Raw genomic sequence first — 19334 nt, 5'->3', positions numbered from 1 at the left:
ATATTGACTATTTTTGCTTCCAACCTTTGTTCTGAATTGCTCCCCAGATTTGTTAGTTTTACTAAGCTTTTCAAAGAAGCAACTTTTGGCCTTTTTAATCCTATTATACAATTTTTTCACACTTAACTAATTTCTGTTCTTACCTTTATTTTTCCTTATTTTTTTCCTTTGGGTTTATTGCATTTTTCTTATTTTACTTCTCAATTTTGAATGCTCAGTTCATGTATTTTCAGCCTTGTGTTCCTAATAGCAGTTTTTTAAGGCTATAAATTTTCCTCAGATACTTTAGCTGCAACCTACCATCTTTTCTTAATTGTGGTAAAAAAAAGACATACAATCTGTCATAACCTACAACTTTGATATGTAACATTTTATTATGTTTTAGTTCTATGTATCTTAAGATTTTCATCCTGATTTTCTTTTTGATCAATGAGTTATTTGAAAGTGTGTTCATTTTCAAATTCAGGGAAGGAATTGTTGTCTTTTTGTTAAGTTTTCTTAGTGGTATTGTGGCCAAAGAACATGGACTGCATCACACTAATGCTTTTAAATTTGTTGAGACTTGCTTTATGTATGAGCTAATATGAGGCTCATTTTTCCATAGATGTGTAGATACTCAGTGTTCTCTATATGTCTAAGAAACCAAAGGTGTTAATTGCAGTGCTCAAATCATTTATATCATTACAAATTGTTCTTATTTGTCTTGCTTGATCCATCAGCTACTAGAAAGGTATGTCCACTCTTCCACCATGATGGTGACTTTGTCAATTCTCCTTGTAACTCTCTCCCTTTTTATTTTTGCTTTATAAACCTTTAGGCTATATCATCACATGCATACAACTTTAGAATTATTTTATCTTACTGAAAATGTGTAACCTTTTATTAAAATAGCAGCCAGCATTTTTAAAGACTTTATCATATCTATTATATTTTAAGTCAGCACTTAAAAATTATTATAGAGGGCGCCTGGGTGGCTCAGTTGGTTAAGCGACTGCCTTCGGCTCAGGTCATGATCCTGGAGTCCCGGGATCGAGTCCCGCATCGGGCTCCCTGCTCGGCAGGGAGCCTGCTTCTCCCTCTGACCCTCCCCCCTCTCATGTGCTCTCTGTCTCTCTCATTCTCTCTGTCTCAGATAAATAAATTAAAAAAATCTTTAAAAAAATTATTATAGAAATGAGAGCTTTTAAAGAAATGAGGAACCCCCTGGGAGGTGGGCATCTCTGGCAGGCCCCCCCGGAGGCATGCTGGGAACCCATTTGGGTGGAGGTCCACTCTGCTTTGGGTCAGCTTCATGTTCAGCGTCACAACCAAGAGAGGTGGCCAAAGATGGGTGGCCAGTTCTAGCAGCCCCCAGTGGCTGGAGTCTGGTCCCCAGCCTGGCAGAGTGACTGGGCTCAAATTACCATCTTTTGGTAGTGACTGGGTTCAATTACCAGAAGGTGGATTCAGACAGAGCTGATGATTGTTCCCATCCCCTCCCTCCCACTCCTGCCCCTAACCCAACTTCCTGGGCCACCTGTCAGTTTTAGTCATCTCCCTCCTTCCTGGTAGAGGGACCATATTTGGGCCCAAGGGCTCCGTGGGCCAAATTCTGGGTTCAGGGAGGGGATTTTCTCCTAGGAGACCCCCATGAAGCCCTAGATGCGAGTGCAGACCCCTCTCTTCATCAGGGGCTTTCCTTCTGCCCCAGACACACCCAGAGACCCAGCACAGCCAGGCTCCCACTGTCCTCTGCCCCGGACCTCAGGGAGCACACCCAGGCCACCCTCCTCCCGTTGATGGGTGGACAGAGCAGCTCCTTCTGGTTCCTGTGCAGGGGCACTCTGCTCCTCCATGTCACATACCTGCTCCTAGGACGCTGTCTTGGCCTTTCTCTTCACACCCTGGGGACCATCCCAGCCACTCCAGGGCCACCATCGCCATCCTGGAGATCTGCTGAAGATGCCCTCCCCCGACCCCAGACACCCACCAGCTCCTCCAACTCAGCACCCCCCAACCCTCTTCCCAGTGCAACACAACCATCCCGCTCCCCTAACCTGGGACCTAGACAGCAAACTTTTTTTTTTTTTTTAGTTTTTTTGGTTATATTTTAATATTTTCACATTACCTTTGAATGAGTACTACATTCACCTACACCTGTGCAGAAGAGCTTATTATGACAGGTCAGCCTTCTGACCCACCGCCCAGCCGCCCAGTCCTTCCTAGAAGGTCACCTCCATTGCCAATTTCTTGTGTGTCCTTCCAGGGACCTTCCAGCAGAAAAAACAGCATTCTTCACTTCCTTTCTCTGACCCCAAAAGGAGCCCACGATGCCCAGTGTCCTGCACTTTGCTGGTTTTCATTTACTGTTTACCTTGAAGTTTTTTCCGTATTCATCCAGAAAGAGCTTCCTTCTTCATCTTCGCAGCTGGATTCCGTTGCTTAGGCGTGCCAGAATTAGTCTGATTAGTTCCTATGAAAGGGCAGGTAGGTTTCCCCTCCACCTCTGGCTTCTCCCACAGTGCGCGCGCCCTTCTACCAGGTGCTAGCGTCTGAAGGCCCTGCCCTTTGGGAGGGCTGCTGGGTGACAGGGGTGTCCTTTGTGCTACATGCCCTCCCGGGGGGTTGTACCCATTCACCCTCCCACCAGCAGTGCATGAGAGCTCATCTCCCACGTTCCCACCAACAGTTATTCAGACGACTTTCTTATTTCTGATGTTCCCGGAGGCAGTGATATTGCAATGGGGTGTTGATTTGCATTTCTTTTAGTACCAGTGAGCATTTTTCCAGGGGGTTAAAAGCCATTTGTATTTCTCTTTTCTGTGAACTGTGTTTTCACACCCGGTGCTCGTTTTCTTATTTGGTGTCTGGGCTTTTCACTGATTTCCATATTAGGGAAATTAGCTCTTTGTCCATCACACAAGTCGTGTTCTCCCAGTTCCATCACTGGCTTCAACTAATGGCGGTTTGAGCCATGAAGACATTTTCATATTGATATTGTTCAGGTCATTTGTGATTCTTAGAAAGGTCTCTGCCCCTCTGAAATCACATTTTAAAAGCGTTCTCCTGCAGTGTTTCTGCTTGCAGTGTTAAGGTTTAACTTTTTACATTTGGTTAGTTGCTACATCGTGCAGAGCAGATGCTACTTTGTTTTTTTTTTCCAGGTGGCTACCCATCGACCAGCACCATTTACCCTAACAGTGTATTTTCTCCCCACTGACTGAAAAGCTGCGGTCAGCTGCTACCTGATCGTTCATGCATTTGAATATTCCTGGATGGGGCAGCGTTCCCTTTGCTCAGTCCCAGCACCAGGCCCCTTCAGGGCCCCATGGTCCCCCCCTTATTATTTCTCCACTTGGGCTCCCACTTTCCACCCTGCAGCTCTAATTAAGAATGCAGGTAGGATGGGGTGCCTGGGTGGCTCAGTTGTTAAGCGTCTGCCTTCGGCTCAGGTCATGATCCCAGGGTCCTGGGATCGAGCCCTGCATCGGCTCCCTGCTCCGCGGGAGGCCTGCTTCTCCCTCTCCCACTCCCCCTGCTTGTGTTCCTGCTCTATCTCTCTGTAAAATAAATTTAAAAACTCAAAAAAAAAAAGGGTGCAGGTGGGTGAGTGTCAGTGCTGGGGGCTGCGGGAGGAGGGCCACTAGCTTTCCCACCTGTGAATGGGATCCTGTTCGCCCTTGGTGAGGCTCACTCTCATTCAGGGAGGGAGGGTCCCCGTGCTTGTCCCTACCCCTACACTTTTGTCCCTCTACCACGCCCAGGCCAGACCCCTGGAAGGTTCAGAGCCACACTCAGTCTGGCCTTGCACCTGCCATTCCCTCCGCCCCAAATCCCTGCCCTCCGCTTCTGTCTGACCAGATCTTATTTCTTCTCCAAGACTCGGCATTAGGGGTCCCCCCTTGACCCCCAGCACCCTCTGATTACTTCCCCATTCCTTAGCCTTCTCATGGGAGGGTAAGAGCAGAGACCCCCAACCCCAGCCTGCCTGGCAGCCCTCAGGCATGCACACAAGGGCACAGAACAAGCCAAGGTATGGACACACCTTTGCTCTAGACAGACCAAGGCAAGGAGTCTTGGGGCAACTTCTCCATTCCATGCACTACATCCTCCCCATCTTGTCCAATGGGCAGGTCTTGGGTTTTGACTCTCAAAGTCCCCTTCCTCCTCCATGGACTCCCAGGCCATTTGACCCCTTCGCTCTTGCCTTTCTGCTGGCTCCACTGTTGGGTGGGCCAGAGGACGCTGATGCTGAGCAGGGAGGGGAAGACACTTTCAATCCGGGGAGGGGAGGAGGCGGGGAGGGGGAGGATGGCTTCCTGCTGACAAGTCCCCTGGGCCGTGCTAGGTTGACATGCACTATGCATCATGCAGCATATATGTAACAAGCTAGTCCTGGGTGCTAGGCCCTGAGGACATGGCAGTGGGCAAAGCCAAGTTCCCTGACCCAGGGAGTTCACTTGCTGTTAGGGACACAGACAATACACAAGTTAATACATATAACGAGAATACACGTGGTGAAAAGTGCCACGAAAAGCTAACAAGGGAGGCCGGGGAGAAGAGAAAGACCGAGAAGGGAAGAAGACAAGGTGATTAGAAGCCAGACTGAGCTCTGCAAGGATGGGGGAAGGGTACTGCAGGTGGAAGGACCCGCCGAGGGCAAAGGCGGGAAGGAGCTCAGACTGTTTTCAGGGGCAGCAAGAAGGCGGGTGGGACTCAGGGAAGTGTACACGCAGAGCAGCGGAAGGGCCTGGAGGCACCAGTGACCCCTTTGCCTTCCTTCCGTGAGCAGGGAAACCCCATCCGCATCGCGAAGGCGCCCCCTGGCGGCCACGTGAGGAATAGCCCCTAGTGGGACAAGGGCAGAAGCTGGAAGAGCCTGCCCTCCCTGAGGGGCCCAGGAGAGAGGGACGGAGGCCGGGACCAGGGAGGTGATGGTGGAGCATAGGAGAAGTGGCTGGACCTGAGATATATTCTGTGGGGTCTGCAGGATCTGCTGATGCAGTCAAGGATGACGCCAGTTTCATTCCTAGCGACCCTGAAGATGGACGTGCCCTTTAACCAGAAAGCAGTGACTGGAAGGAGAGTGTTTGCAGGGTCAGGATCAAGGCTTCCATTTTGGATATTTCGGTTGAGAAGCCTGTCAGACAAAGGCATGCATGCCGAGTGTGTTGCATGATGAGTCTGGAGCAAGGGGAAAGATACAGGGTAGACATAAGCATGGAGTTGTCCAGAGGTAGAGATACTCAAAGCGGCAGGAGGTCACCCAGGGGACGAGTCCCGCTGAAGACAGGCAGGACCACCCGAAGGACCACGGGGCTGCCTCCTTCTCTGCCTTGAGCTGCATGACCAGAAGCTCCCTCCCATTGCCAGCCTCCCAATACCAGACAGAGGAACTGGGAGGGGATAGGAGGCAGGAAAATCTCTTCTACCACACATGCCTATCTGGGGCATATCTGTGTCCCTTCCAGGCTTTCCCGGCCCTGCCCTCAGCCCTGACCTCGCCGGCCGCGCAGTCCTCTCTTTGGCCACTTGCCCAGGGACCCCTCCCCCTGCACTCCCAGCCAACAGCCCATTCTTAGATCCCTCGTCCTACATACCCAGAACACCCTTAACATCTTCCTTCTTTGTCCTTCTCACCACACACCTGGTTGATCCCCACCCAGGAACCTAGACCTCCTGACCCACCCCGTCCACCCCTGTGGACTCCACTTCAGCCTCAGCAAGACCCCAGGTGCTCAGCCATGCCCTTGTTGAGCCCTGAGTGCTTTCCTTGACACACACCCCTCCCCTAACCACATTCTGGAACCACCAACCTCTCCTTCAGATGACCTCAGCTTCCCACCCCCACCAAACCCGTCCTGAGACGGCCCTTGTCCTCCTCCACCTCCTCCACCTTCCTTCCTCCAGCTGGAGGCACCTCCACCTTCTCCACTGACCACCGTCTCATCTGCTACAGTGTCTCCTGGGTGCGCGCAGCTGCCTAGAGTGGCAGGTAGGCACCCCCACGGCCCCATCTCCCGCGGCCAGAACCCCAGCTGCAAGGGGTCTGGGAGAAATGGCGTTCTGAGCTTTCCAGGCTCCACGGTTCAAGGAAGCACAGGGGAGGGCGAAGAACAGAAGGCAAGTGAGACGACCCACAGCTTCATCTCAAGCCCCATTCTCCCAGATTCTCTGCATCACCCGCCTGGGGGCTACCGACCCCCTTTTAAGTACTTTTGAAATGCTCACCTTGCATTGCTTTGGGCTCCTTTGGGTATCTCTGGGTATCAGCTGACTCTCTCGGAACACGCAGGGGTCTATTGCCTCTCGAGATGTCAGGAAGAGGCAGCCCAGGCCTGGAGCCGCATCCCTGTGATGCCATCAGGAGCCCGGGCTCATCCCGTTTTTTGGCCCCAACACCCCTAGGGCTTGTCCTAAATCTCATGCTCGCTGTCCTCACTGCAAGATGGCGGCTGCAGCTCCTGGCCCCATACCCACATGCCAAGTGTCAAGAAAGGGGAGGGGAAGGGGTCCCCAAGCGGCATTCTCCTAATGAGAATTTCCTTCTATTCAGGAAAGGGTGTCCTTGGGAAGGGAAGTCCCAGGGACTTCCTCATTGGCCAGAATCACACGGCCACCTTGGCCACAAAGGACACTGGGAAATGATTTAGCTTTCCAGACTCTATAGCAGAGGAAGGAAATTGGGAGACAAACTGGAAATAGGTGTTGAGGGAGTCAATTTTTAATATTTGTCACAGCCATAAAGGGAATTCACTGGCTTATGTAATCAAGTTGTCCAGGCTTCGGGCATTGGTGGATCCAGAAGCTCATAGGATATCATCCAGACTCAATCTCCTGCTCTCCATCTGCCCACTCACTTCCTGTCAGGTGCCCTCTGGGGGCACTAGCAGCTCCAGATTTGCATCATCCTCCCGGCTGGAAATCACAGCTGGAAAGGAGTTCCGTTTTCCTAGTTGTTCCAGCAAAAATCCCACGGTTGAATCCCATTGGCCCTACTTTGGTCACAGGTCCACTCTTGAACCAATCACCACAGTCAGGAGATGGAATATTATGAGCTGGACGTCTGTCTTGCCTTCTCCACCCCCTTCCTGGATCTAGGGATGGAGCCTCATAAACCACATGGACTAGAAGTGGAGGTGTGGTTGTTCCAAAAGACCTACGTCTGAATAAGGTAGAGCAGATGCCGAGTAAGTATCAACAACAAAGGCCTCTAGCTCCCTCCCTCACCTTCCCTCGACTAGTCTCTTCCTGTTCTTCTACTTTTCTGATCTCATCCTCAGCTCTGGGCCCTTCCTACAGCTTGGACCCCATAATGCTGGTTTCTACAGGGATCTGAACTCAACTGGCCAAAGCTTCCATGAACAAGCGCAGGCTGTCTTATGACCTCTCTGTCACCCACATGTTGATGACACCCAGATACATTTCTCCAAACTAGATCTTGCTATGGAGCTCCAGATCTGTTGAGGGAGCCAAATTTAATACTTACGACAGCCATAAAATCACGTGACATCAAATTTCCCATCTTACCCATTTTATGCAGATAGTTTGGTGGTATTCGATAGTCATAATATTGTACAACCAGCACCACCATCAGTCCCCAAAGCTCTTTCCATCTTGTCAAACCAGAACTCGGTCATTAAACAATAACTTCTCACTCCCTCTTCCCCCAGCCCCTGGCACCCACCTCCCTATCTTCTGCCTCTATGATTTTGACTACTCTAAATACCTCATATAAGTGGAGTCATACAGTGTTTGTAGTTTTGTGGCTTACTTCACTGAGCATAAGGAACTCAAGGTTCATCCATGTTGTAGCGGATGGCAGAATTTCCTTCCTTTTTAAGCCTGAATAATATTCCAGTGTAAGGAGGCAGCACATTTGCTTATCCGTTCATCTGTAAGGGGCACGGGGGTGTCTCTACGTTTTAACTACTGTGGATAATGCTGCTGTGGGAATGGGTGTACAAATATCTCTCCAAGACCCCGCGTTCCATTCTTTTGGGTGTATCCCCAGAAGTGGAATTGCCGGATCATCTGGTGATTCTACTTTTCATTATTTGAGGAGCCACCATACTGTTTCCCACAGCAGCTCTGCCATTTTACCTTCCTGCCAACAGTGCCCACGGGTTGCAATTTCTCCATGTCCTCACCAACACTTGTTTTTGGTTTGTTTGTTTAATAAAAGTTATCCTGGGGCGCCTGGGTGGCTCAGTCGTTAAGCGTCTGCCTTCTGCTCAGGTCATGATCCCAGGGTCCTGGGATCGAGCCCCGCATCGGGCTCCCTGCTCGGCGGCGGAAAGCCTGCTTCTCCCTCTCCCACTCCCCCTGCTTGTGTTCCCTCTCTCGCTGTCTCTCTCTTTCTCTCTGTCAAATAAATAAATAAAAATCTTAAAAAAAATCTATTAAAAAAAAAAGTTATCCTAATGGGTGTGAGGTGGTATCTCATTGGAGTTTGGATCGGCTTCTCCCTAATGATGAGCGATATTGAGCATCCTTTCATGTGCTCATTAGCAATTGGTATGTCTTCTCTGGAGAAACCTCTATTCAAGTCCTTTGCCCATTTTTTAATCAGGCTGGGTTTTTGTTTTGTTTTGTTTTGTTTCGTTTTGTTTAAGTATGCTCCATGCCCAACATGGAGCCCAACGTGGGGCTTCAACTCACGACCCTGAGACCGACCCTGAGATTGAGACCTGGGCTGAGATCAAGAGTCAGACACTTAATGGAGCTACCCAGGTGCCCCTGCTTTTTTATTTTAGAAGTTCTGGGAGTTCTCTGTATGTTCTGGATGTTAATCTCTTATCAGATATATGATTTGTAAATATTTTCTCACATTCCGTGGGTTGCCTTTTTACTCTGTTGATGGTGGGTTTTGACGCACAAAATTTTTAATTTTCATAGCTCACCCAGGATGGGCAGCCAAGATGCAAACTCAGACCATCTAAATGCAGAATGCAGGTTCTTAACTACGGACAGATGGAAGATGGACAGGTGATGAAGGGGTGGGCGGTAGAAGATGGAGGGAAGCTGGGAAAGGGGGACAAGGGAACAGTCAGGGGGATTCCAGAACTCCAGCTGCAGCCCAGCCACTCCCCACCTGCCCCCTCCCCCCAGCAAGGCTGGGCGAGGGTGAGGCATGAAACCCCATCACCTCAGGCACAGAACCTAGGGGGAGGCCAAAACTTCATGAATCAAGATAAATAATATTTTGTGATATCTTTATAAATCAAAATCAAAGCCATAAATCATGGTGGACAAAACACCCACCACTTAAATAAAGATAGGATCTGAACCAACCTTTCATGACCTCACCCACCTCCCCTTGGTCGGGGCCTACCTACCAACCCAGCACCTCCTTATCCCCCCCTTCACACCCACCGCCACCCTAAGGCCAGCAATGGAGGGTCAGGAGGGACGGAGTAGAGAGAGAAAGGGAAGGCAGGGTTGCCCGGCTCTGCTCAGTCCCAGCCACAGTCACCGCCCCAAGAACAACCCCCACCCCAGTCCCAGGCTGTGGCTTCTCTGAGTGGCATCCCTCCGGCCACCACAGGGCGGAGCCCGCGAGCTGCCTTTGGTCTCCCAGGAAACCCCAGGAAGGGGGTGACCAAGGGGACAGACCCTCCAGTCCCCCTACCCGGTCACCCTCCCCCCATCTACCGGCCCACCACCCCACCCCCATCTGGCTCCTCCTCCCCACCCAGGCTCCCAGAAGCTGAGGACCCAGGCCAGGCCCTCCCACTGCCCCAAGGCCGGGCCCAGTGACGGCTACCTTTAGGGGATTCCTCCATGAAACCCCTCACACCTGTCCTCGTGGGAGGTGCCGTCATTTTTCCCTGTTTTGTGGAAAAGGAAACCGAGGCCCAGAGGGGGAGAGGACATGCATTCTGGGCATGTCTAAGGTTTAAGGGAGCACAAGACCCACCTTGCAGAGTTGGAGACCAAGGCTGAGTGACTCAGCTCCCATCGCGTGGCCAGGAGGGACAGAGCCAGTGCGGGAAGGCTAGCTTTGCCTGAGCGCAAGCCCCGTGCTCTTTCTGTGTCCTCATGCCACCCGGTGGGACCCCCACCTGCGAGGCCCCATGTCCTGGCCTCAAAACTCAGGTCCAAATAGAAGGTTCTAGCAGGTGGGAGTCAGGAGTCCTTTGTCCCACACCCCCTGGTGCTGACTGTGGGCAAGGTGCACCCCCTATCTATGCCAGGCCTGTCTCAGGGCCCTGTGGACCTGGGGCCACACGGAGAAACCAGACGTGGCCTCCTCCCCAGCACACAGAGCCTGAGGGGCAGCTGAGGGGATAGAAAGGGCAGTAGGAAAAGAGAATGAAAATGAGCCTCAGGGTGCTCAGGCCCCCAGCCTCCCACCCCTGCCATGGTTTTCTCTTCACTGGGGGAGAGACCTCAGACACCCCTGAGGACCTTCCAGCAGAATGTTCTGGGATTCAGGGGTCACAAGCTCACACGCTGGTCTATTTCACCCAGCTTCTGGATAACTATCAGTTCGGATTAACAGAGTTACCCTGCCAACATGGGGATGGCCAACCTCAGAGCGAGGGTGAGGACCTGAGCTCAACGCTGGAAAATGGCTGGGAACTGCTGATAGGCTCCGCTCTTGCTTTTTCCCAGGGTCGCTGTGGGAGGAAGCATTACCACCTGACAGAGGTTAGCGGTGGGGAAGATGCTCGGACTCCGACCTGCTGGGCAGCTAGCTGCCTTAGTTAGATGGCGCTTGACCACTGCGGGCCATCATGAGTCAGGGATCCATAGGCCCTTAGAGCTCATCCCTGGCCCCCATCCCAGCTATTATTCATTCAACAAAACTTACTTAGCACCACAGGCCAGTCAGATAGACCCGGCCTCATCCTTCAGAGAGCTTATGCTCTAGTGATGAAAACTGATTTTGAGCGAGCAGTTAGATGGGTCCTAGGATTCTGGCAGGGTGTGCCGGAGCCATGAGCACTCGGGTTAGGACACAATGCCCAGAGAAAGCACAGCTTAAGCAAAGACCTAAAGCATGGGTAGGAGCTGGCCAGAGATGGTGAGGAGAAAGAGTAAGTCAGGTGGAAGGAGTGGCATATACAAAGGTCCTGGGGGATGAGAGAACACGGTCTGACCAAGACAAAGAAGGATGGTCCATAGTGCTGTAGCATGGGGTAGCAGGCAGCCGTCAGCTTCCAGAGGGTCTCCCAGGTCATGTTATGGAGTCTCAATGCCATCCGGAGGGCAGTGGGAAGCCCCTGCAGAAGAATGATGTGATCGGTTGGCTTCCAAAGCTGGAGGTCCCAGGGAGCCCCAGCACTGCCCAGAGATGACACCAAAATGGCCAAAAGGGGACCCACGAGAACACGTGGTAACAGAGCACTTTGTCAAAGTCTATAATCACAATTTTGAGCCAAAATGAGACTCTGCAGCAGACTGAACCTGCCATAAGTTTAAATCCTCAAGTATCAGATTTCAATCTTTGAAGGACTGACAAAAACTCTAGAGGCGTGGCCTCCCAAATAACTAGAACTGATGTCCCAGAAATATGACTCAACCTTAACCACGAGAACACACAAGTCAGAACCAAACTCTGGGCCGGAATCTCTGCGTGTTTGTGGCAACCCCTCTGAGCCTCTGTGTTGGTCTTAAAAACACTCTGCGCACCCCCACCCCTGCTCCAGTGGGCCCCACCTCTTGATCTTTTCTTGACACCCGACCTCTCTGCCTCCACGTCCTCAGTTCCCCCTGCTTGTGGCCCCTGCCTCACCACCTCCCACCCCGAGCTGCTGGGCGCCCAGAGACCTTCACTTCCCCAGCACCCACCAGAGGCACTGCTGACCACTTCTTCAAAGGCCCTCAACTCGGCGTCTCGGACATGCCTGGTTTCCTCCTGGGCCTCCACCTGCTCCCTCCTCCCCGTCCCCCGTCCCTGTGGTAGCATTTCCCACCAGGGCTCCACAGACTAACACCCTGGTTCCCACCAGCAGCCCCTTCCATCCTGCCTCCCTGGCTGGGGGAAGCCCACCTCCCACCGACATGCTGCAAATGCCAGGTGCTCCGTTTCCCAGGATGCCTTGCATCCAGGTGTGAGCACAGACCTGCCGGGACCAAATGGGATGAGCAGAGCCCTGGCGGGTGTCGCCAAACAGATACAGACACCTGAAACTGCCCAAGCCATCTGGCAACCAGGAGGGAGGCCCAGCCTAGGGAGACACTGCCTCTGGCTAACCCCAGACCTTGGCCCCATCCTACCCCACAGCACAGCCACCGAGGCCCACTGGAGGCTTCTGCCTCTTCCAGGCCCCACTGAAGTGAGCTTTCGAGGAGGCAGAGCCTGGGGCCACCTCTCGTGTGCACGTGACATGCATGTGTACATATGCTTGATGTGCAAATGTGTGTATTCCGGTCCCCAGCAGAAACTACAGTCCCAACCCAAAACTCCTGCCGCCTGTGTTGGAAAGGGGAAGTGGGAGTCAGGGAGCAGCTGAGTGGAGGGTGGAGGCCTGGGAGGAGGAGCCGGGGGAGGGGGAAACCTGAGGCAGAACTAGGGCGGGGTCTGGATTCCTCCCAATCCCGCCCTCTGATGTCCACCCCATCTCAAGCCTCTGAATCTTTGTTCATGCTGTTCCTTCAACCTGGAACACGTCCCCCCCCCCCCCCTTCGCTGAAGCACACACTCCTAATCGACCTTCCACAGGATTCTTTCCTTTCTTGTACAAGTATCCAAGACTCTGGACGGGCATCCCTGCTCTGGGAAGTCCTCACCGAGTGGGTCGGAGCCCCTCCAGCCGCAGGCTTACCACTGAGTGTTGGTGGTGGCTGCTGAGTTTTCTGTCCCTACCACCCAGCACTTGGGGTCACACTCAGGAACTCAGTGTGAAATGATGACTCTCACCTAACAACTCCCCTCCCCTCGGAACTCCACTTTGCGAGTCCCATGCTCAGACTCAAACATTTGGGGAGGGCCCACGCTCTCAGACGTCTGAGCTGGGCGGCACAGCTAGATACCGGCTGGCCCTATATCCCATACACACCTGTGCCCTGAATACTGGGCCCCGACCTTTACACGTTTTGCTTTTGCAATCTCCTCCACACAAAAGAAGGAGGCATTCCTATCTTCTCTTTGCCCATAAAGAAGCTGACTCACAGGGGAAGGTCACGTGCCCCAGGCCACACGGGCAGAGCTGGGATCTGAGCCCAAGTCTCAGACGAACATAGAAAATGCACAGAAAGTTCAAACCACCTTAAATCCCACAACCCAAAGACTATCTGTTAACATTTTGGTGAATATCCTTCCATCATGTGTTGGTAGCCCAGGCATCAAATAAGTAAGCCATGAGCCAGAGACAACCATTTTGTTGACTTTCACCTTGTTCTCCAGCTTAGCATTTTGTAATTTAAAAAAAAAAAAAAACTAATTGCTTATTAATATCACACACAAATTTATAAATCCAGTGATCCTTGAAAAACAGAGATCTTACCATCCCAAGCTCTTGTCTTTTCAAGGCAACAGTCTGCTGGCCCTGAGAACCAGCTGCCCGCTTCACATGGGACAAGCCTCTCCATTTTGCCACAGCCCTACCGTTCCCTGTTGTGTCCTCATTTCGCTTACCTGCCTGACCCCCGTCAGGCTGACAACCTCTCTGTAGGCATCTACAACAGCTAACATTTATCGAAAACCTACAACACGCCAAGCACCACTCAAACGTGCTTGACGTGAGTTAACTTCTTTAATTGTCAAAGTAATGATATGAAGTAGGCACTATTTTTTTTTTTAAGATTTTATTTATTTTTGACAGAGAGAGAGAGCACAAGCAGGGGGAACAGCAGAGAAAGAGGGAGAAGCAGACTCCCTGCTGAGCAAGGAACCCGATGCGGGGCTCGATCCCAGGACCCTGAGATCATGACCTGAGCCGAAGGCAGACGCTTAACCGTCTGAGCCACCCAGGCGCCCCAAAGTAGGCACTATTATTATGCTCATTTTACAAATGAGGCAACTGGGGATCAATTGCCCAAGACCACGGTGAGAAAGCAGCAAAGTCGGGATTGGAACCCGGGCAGTCTGGCTCCAGTCTGCCGCCGACCCCGTGCTGTATGTAGACACACACACTCAGCCCGAGGTTGAGGATAATATTCCATACCAATCCATACAGTCTAGGATCATCTGTATCATAAAAACAAGAGAAACTAAAAAGTCAAAACTTACCAAAAAAAAAAAAAGCCAGAGTGGACATTTGTTGCTTTTTCCACCCAGTTTCCCTTCCTTTAAGGAACTGCCCTTCTCCTGGCCATTCTGGCAGGCCTGTCCCTCCCCTCTCACCTTCCTCCCAACCAGGTTGCGGGGCATGTGACCCAGAACTGACCAATCATGGCGTTCCTCCTATGATATTGCAGGGATTGGTCCAGAGATAGGCATGTGACCCAGGCCTAGCCAATCAGTCTTTCCCCGAGATTTTTTTTTTTTTTTCGTAGGCTGTCTTTCCAAAGTCAAAGGTGATCTAATGTGAGTCTGGCACTGTCTGTGGCTGGACTGGCTGCACTATGGAGAAAACCCATCTAAGAAAGAAACCACTCACACTGAGAGAATGGGCAAGAAAATGAGAGAGAGAGAGAGAGACATCTTAAGTCTCTGATTTCCATATCACCAAGGTCAACCACATCCTCGACTCTCCAGGAACTGAGCCAGTAAACTCCAGCTTAAGCTAGACTGAGTTACATTTACTGAAAACCAAAAGATGCTTGAATTCTACATCCTCATTATTCTCTTCAATGACTCACACTGGCCCATCATCTGGACTCAGCATAATTTATTAACCATTCAGTCCCTGATGAGCATTTGACTCTTCCCAAATTCCCCAGTTACCAACGGGATGCTGGGAAGAATCTTCATGGGCTCGTCCTTTTCCACATTTGTGCAATTATCTCATCAGGAGCAATTTCTTGACATGAACTTGGACATCAAAGTGTTCTCTGCTGCCCTTGACCCCCATCCCTGCGTTTGACTTACTGAGCCATGGACTGTCTCCCAGGCCCAGCTTCCTCCTGTCCCTCTGTGCTACAGGCTCCCAGTAAGTCTTGCGGCCAAACCTGGACAAGGAATGACAGGTCGGGGGGGATATCAGGCATGTTTGGAAAGCCCCCTCTGAAGCCCCACTTGCAGCTGGAGTATCATAGGCCAGAGCCTCAGCAGTCCTAAGATTCAGGGGTGCTCCGGGGCGTCTGGGTGGCTCGGTTGGTTGGGCGACTGCCTTCGGCTCGGGTCATGACCTGATCCTGGAGTCCCAGGATCGAGTCCCGCATCGGGCTCCCTGCTCGGCGGGGAGTCTGCTTCTCCCTCTGACCCTCCCCCTCTCATGCTCTCTCTCTATCTTATTCTCTCTCTCAAATAAATAAATAAAATCTTAAAAAAAAAAGATTCAGAGGTGCTCCTTCTGCCAGGCCAGTACCTAGTCACAAGAAAAAAATGAGAAATCAGAGAAAATTATGAAAGGGAGGGACTTCAGAGATGATTCATCCCAGACACACACCCTGCCTACTACCTGCCGTATCCTACCTGGTCCAGATGACTCAACCACATACCCCACGTGGGCCAAGATTTTTGTCTGTCTTGTTCCAATGCCAAGCACAGCACATGGCACATAGTGAATGTACATACATCTACTGACTGGATGGATGGATGGATGGATGGATGGATGGATGGATGGATGGAAGGTTTACTCCAACTATACAGCCCAAATGGGCTCAAGGGCAGGTTCTGCCCCTTACTCACTCTGTTAAGACCCTCTCTCTCCAGGTCTCAGTTATCACACATGTAAATGAGGTCATTGAACTAGACCATTCCTAAGCTCTTTCCAGCTCTCTTGCCCTCAAGTCAGCTATGTCCAACAGGTGAGGAATTCTGAGCTTGTGGGCAACAGAAAGCATCACCTACATGAATTTACCTCAGTTGGATTCAAGTGCCAGACCTTTCCTACCTCTCCCCCAAGGGGTGGGCAAGCTATTAAACTTCTTTCTAAACGTTTGAAAGTGATACTTGTGTAAGTTCACAGTGGGAATGAAGTCAGACAGCGCAGAGCTTGAATCTGAGCTTGCCTCTTCCTGGCTGTGTGACCTTGAGCAAGTAACTTAACCTCTCTGAACTCAGTTTCCACATCTATAAAACAGGGATAGTAATACACTTTGTTGGGTTGTGGAAAAGATTAAATGAAAGGATGTGCAAGCACTTAGCATAGTGCCTGGCATGTAGTGAGCACTCCATAAATGGTGGTGGTGGAGGCTGTCTAAAGACCTCCCAGACCCCATGTCTGCAGACTGCTGTGTGTTGTTCCATAGCCAACTATGGACCTCCATGCAGTTCACATGGAGGAAGCAGACACCAATTTCAGGGAAAAGGGCTGACCTCAGGCCAGAAAGAGCCTCAGGAAGAGGCCTTTAAAGGAAACCCTTCCCATCTTCATCTTTCTTCTTACCGGAAATTCAGGCACAATGGCTGGAAATCAGGCAGCCATTTTGGGCCATGAGGAGATCTTGAGGATAGAAGCAAAAAGTTAGAGGGAGCCTGGATCCCTGATTCCCAGGTTTCTATGAGAACAGTCCTATATTACCTACCTCAGGCTTCTTTCTCATAAGAGATAAATATACCTCTAATTTCTTTAAACCACTGTTATTTGGGCTTTCTGTGTCATATAAAGAAACCTAATTTTATCTGTCCCCATTTTGCAGATGAAAAAAAAAAAAAAAAAGAGGCTCAGATGAGAGAAATTTACACAACTAGCCAGTGCTGATTTGGGGTTTGAATCCAGGTCTCCACAGTTCCCCTCTAATTAAATCTCCCAAACCCATTGCCACCCACAATGAGAGGGTCTCTCCCTCCCAGACTACCTGCATACAAGCTGTTAGACATGGCCAGGGCTGGAAGAGCAGAGGGAAAGGAGCTGTGATCACAGAAGGCCTCACAGAGAAAGTGGCATTTGAGTTGAGTCTTAAAGAATGAGTTAGTCATAATAACTGAACCATTTAACCAGCCCTTCAGACAGAACGGGAAGCCCCAGATGCCAGCTTGTAGCCCCAAGCAAGGTCCATCCATTGGGCCTGGCTGCAGCATTAGGGCATGTTTCAGGGGTCCCCAAGACCATCCTCAGGTTCGGTGATTCACCTAGAGGACTCACAGAACTTAGCACATAGTCTTACCTACAGCTCTGATCTATGACAGCAAAGGGGTACAAAGCAAACCCAGAGAAAGTGCCTGGGGTGAGGTCCGCAGGAAACCAGGTGTGAGTGCCCAAGAGTCCTCTCCCACTGGGGCCACCCAGGAGGCACTAAATCCTCCAGTAGCAAAGTGTGCAAACGCATGTGAGGTGCTGTCAACCCAGGAAGCTCAATAGAGACTCGGCACCCAGAGTTTTTATTGGGGGCCAGGCATGTAGGCACCCTCTGCCCAGCATATACCAAACTTGCAGACGCCCAAAACAAAAGTAGGTGTTCAGCATAACCCACGGTATTTGTACAGTTTAGGCTCAGTGAGCCACTCTCATCAGGGAATAGCAGGAACCCTCCAGAAACCCAAGTTCCCAGACACCAGCCAAAAGCCAAACCTGCAAGCAGGCCTTGTAAAGGATCACAGTCCCAATCCTGATGTGTTAACTTTTCTGCATGGGGAATGACACCTTCCTCCCCATTTCTGTTTTTGAAGTGATCCAGGAAATGGGTTTTTGTGCCTCAGACCCAGATGTGTAGAGAAAAATCTAGTTTACTATGGAGACCATTTCAACAAGTTTCCTAGAGAATGACCTTGAGTTAGGCACGGGCCCAAGGGCAACAGGGGGGCTGGTTCCAAGAGTCCTGAGAGCACAAGACTGGCAGGTCTGGCCCTGAGCTGGCCACTAACTCAAGTTCCAACTTTGTCAAGCATGTCCCAGAAATGAGCCTCGGTTTCCACTTCAATGAAAGGAAGGCGTTGAATTTCACCTGTGAGCTTTCGCTGTGTAACAAACCACCCCAAAAGTTGGTGGCTCAAAACAACAAACATTTGTTATTTCTCACAGTGCTATGGGACAGCCATGAGGGTGGGACTCCACTTAGTGGTCCTTCTCCCACAGTGGCCAGGCTCATTCACGAGGCTGCAACCAGGTGGCAGTCAGGACGGCTGGGCCTTTCTCCACATGGCCTCCCATTCCCCAGCAGGCTAGCCCAGGCTAGTTCCCATGGAAGCTGGGCAGGCAGGTGGCCAGAGAGAGACACAGCCCAGCCCAAATTCAAGGGGCAGAGAAATAGACTCCACCTCTTGATGGGCGGAGTGGCAGGGTAGCCTTGCAAAGGGGGATGCACACAGGGAAGGGTGGAAAATGTAGCCAGCTTTGGCATCAACCACACTATCCCCTATGTTCCGTTCCTTTCCTTCCTTCCTTCCTTCCTTCCTTCCTTCCTTCCTTCCTTCCTTCATTGCTCTTACCAGACATGGAGACACGGAGGTGACCTTGTCCTCATGGGGCCCCCTACAGCCTGGTAGGGAAACAGATGAAGAAATCAATGGGTGCCACAAGAAGTTACACTGAGTGAGCATTTATTTTATAGATATTTCTTTACACAAGACTTTTTTCCACAAAGAAATTGGATCAGCCTGCCAGAAAGGCACAAGCAAGAAAATTGGGATCCAGAAAGAAAATCGAAACCAAAAGGGAAAGGAGATAGTGCTCATTGAGGACCCACTATCCCAAGCATCCTACGCACATTCTCTCCCACCCTCTTTTCTGTAACCCTGAGGTGAGCATTATCATTCCCTTTTATAGATAAGTAAACTGTGGCTCATTGCAGATAAGTGGCCTTGCCCAAGTTCTCACGGGTCCCGAGTGGCAGAGCGGAGAGTCACACAGCTGAGTCTGGTCCCGAAGTCCATATGCTACAGTAGGGCAGCTGTAAAGGAGCCTCAGATTTGCCTCTGAGTTTCCTAGCAGCCTGAGGGAAAAGAGAAACTAAACATATGATTGCCAATTGGTCACTAGATAGGAAAAAGCCAGACATGTCATGGAGGGAAAGCAAAGCCTTTCCTAGCACTGAATCCCTTTTCATTTTCCCAAGGGAGAGTAGACAAAAGAGAGCTTGTAGTGTAGAATCTTTGGGGCCCAGCTGTCCAAAGTGGGCTTATATCTGGGGAGGTCGCTAAGTAAATGGCCCACTGTCCCCTGGAGAAGACTGTGGCCCCCGGCAGCCATCATTCACTGCGTGCGCGCGCGCGCGCGCGTGTGTGTGTGTGTGTCTGTGTGTCTGTCTGTCTGTCTCACTTTCTCTTTTTATCCCCCAACCCCTCCCTTTGCCTCTGTTGTCTCTAAATCTCCCTTGCCTGCACCCAAAAATGCAAAGAGTCCCTGAGACACGAAACTGCT

Source organism: Neomonachus schauinslandi, chromosome 5, assembly GCF_002201575.2.
Source record: "Neomonachus schauinslandi chromosome 5, ASM220157v2, whole genome shotgun sequence".
In the NCBI taxonomy this organism is placed as follows: Eukaryota; Metazoa; Chordata; class Mammalia; order Carnivora; family Phocidae; genus Neomonachus; species Neomonachus schauinslandi.
This window is presented reverse-complemented; position numbering follows the sequence as displayed.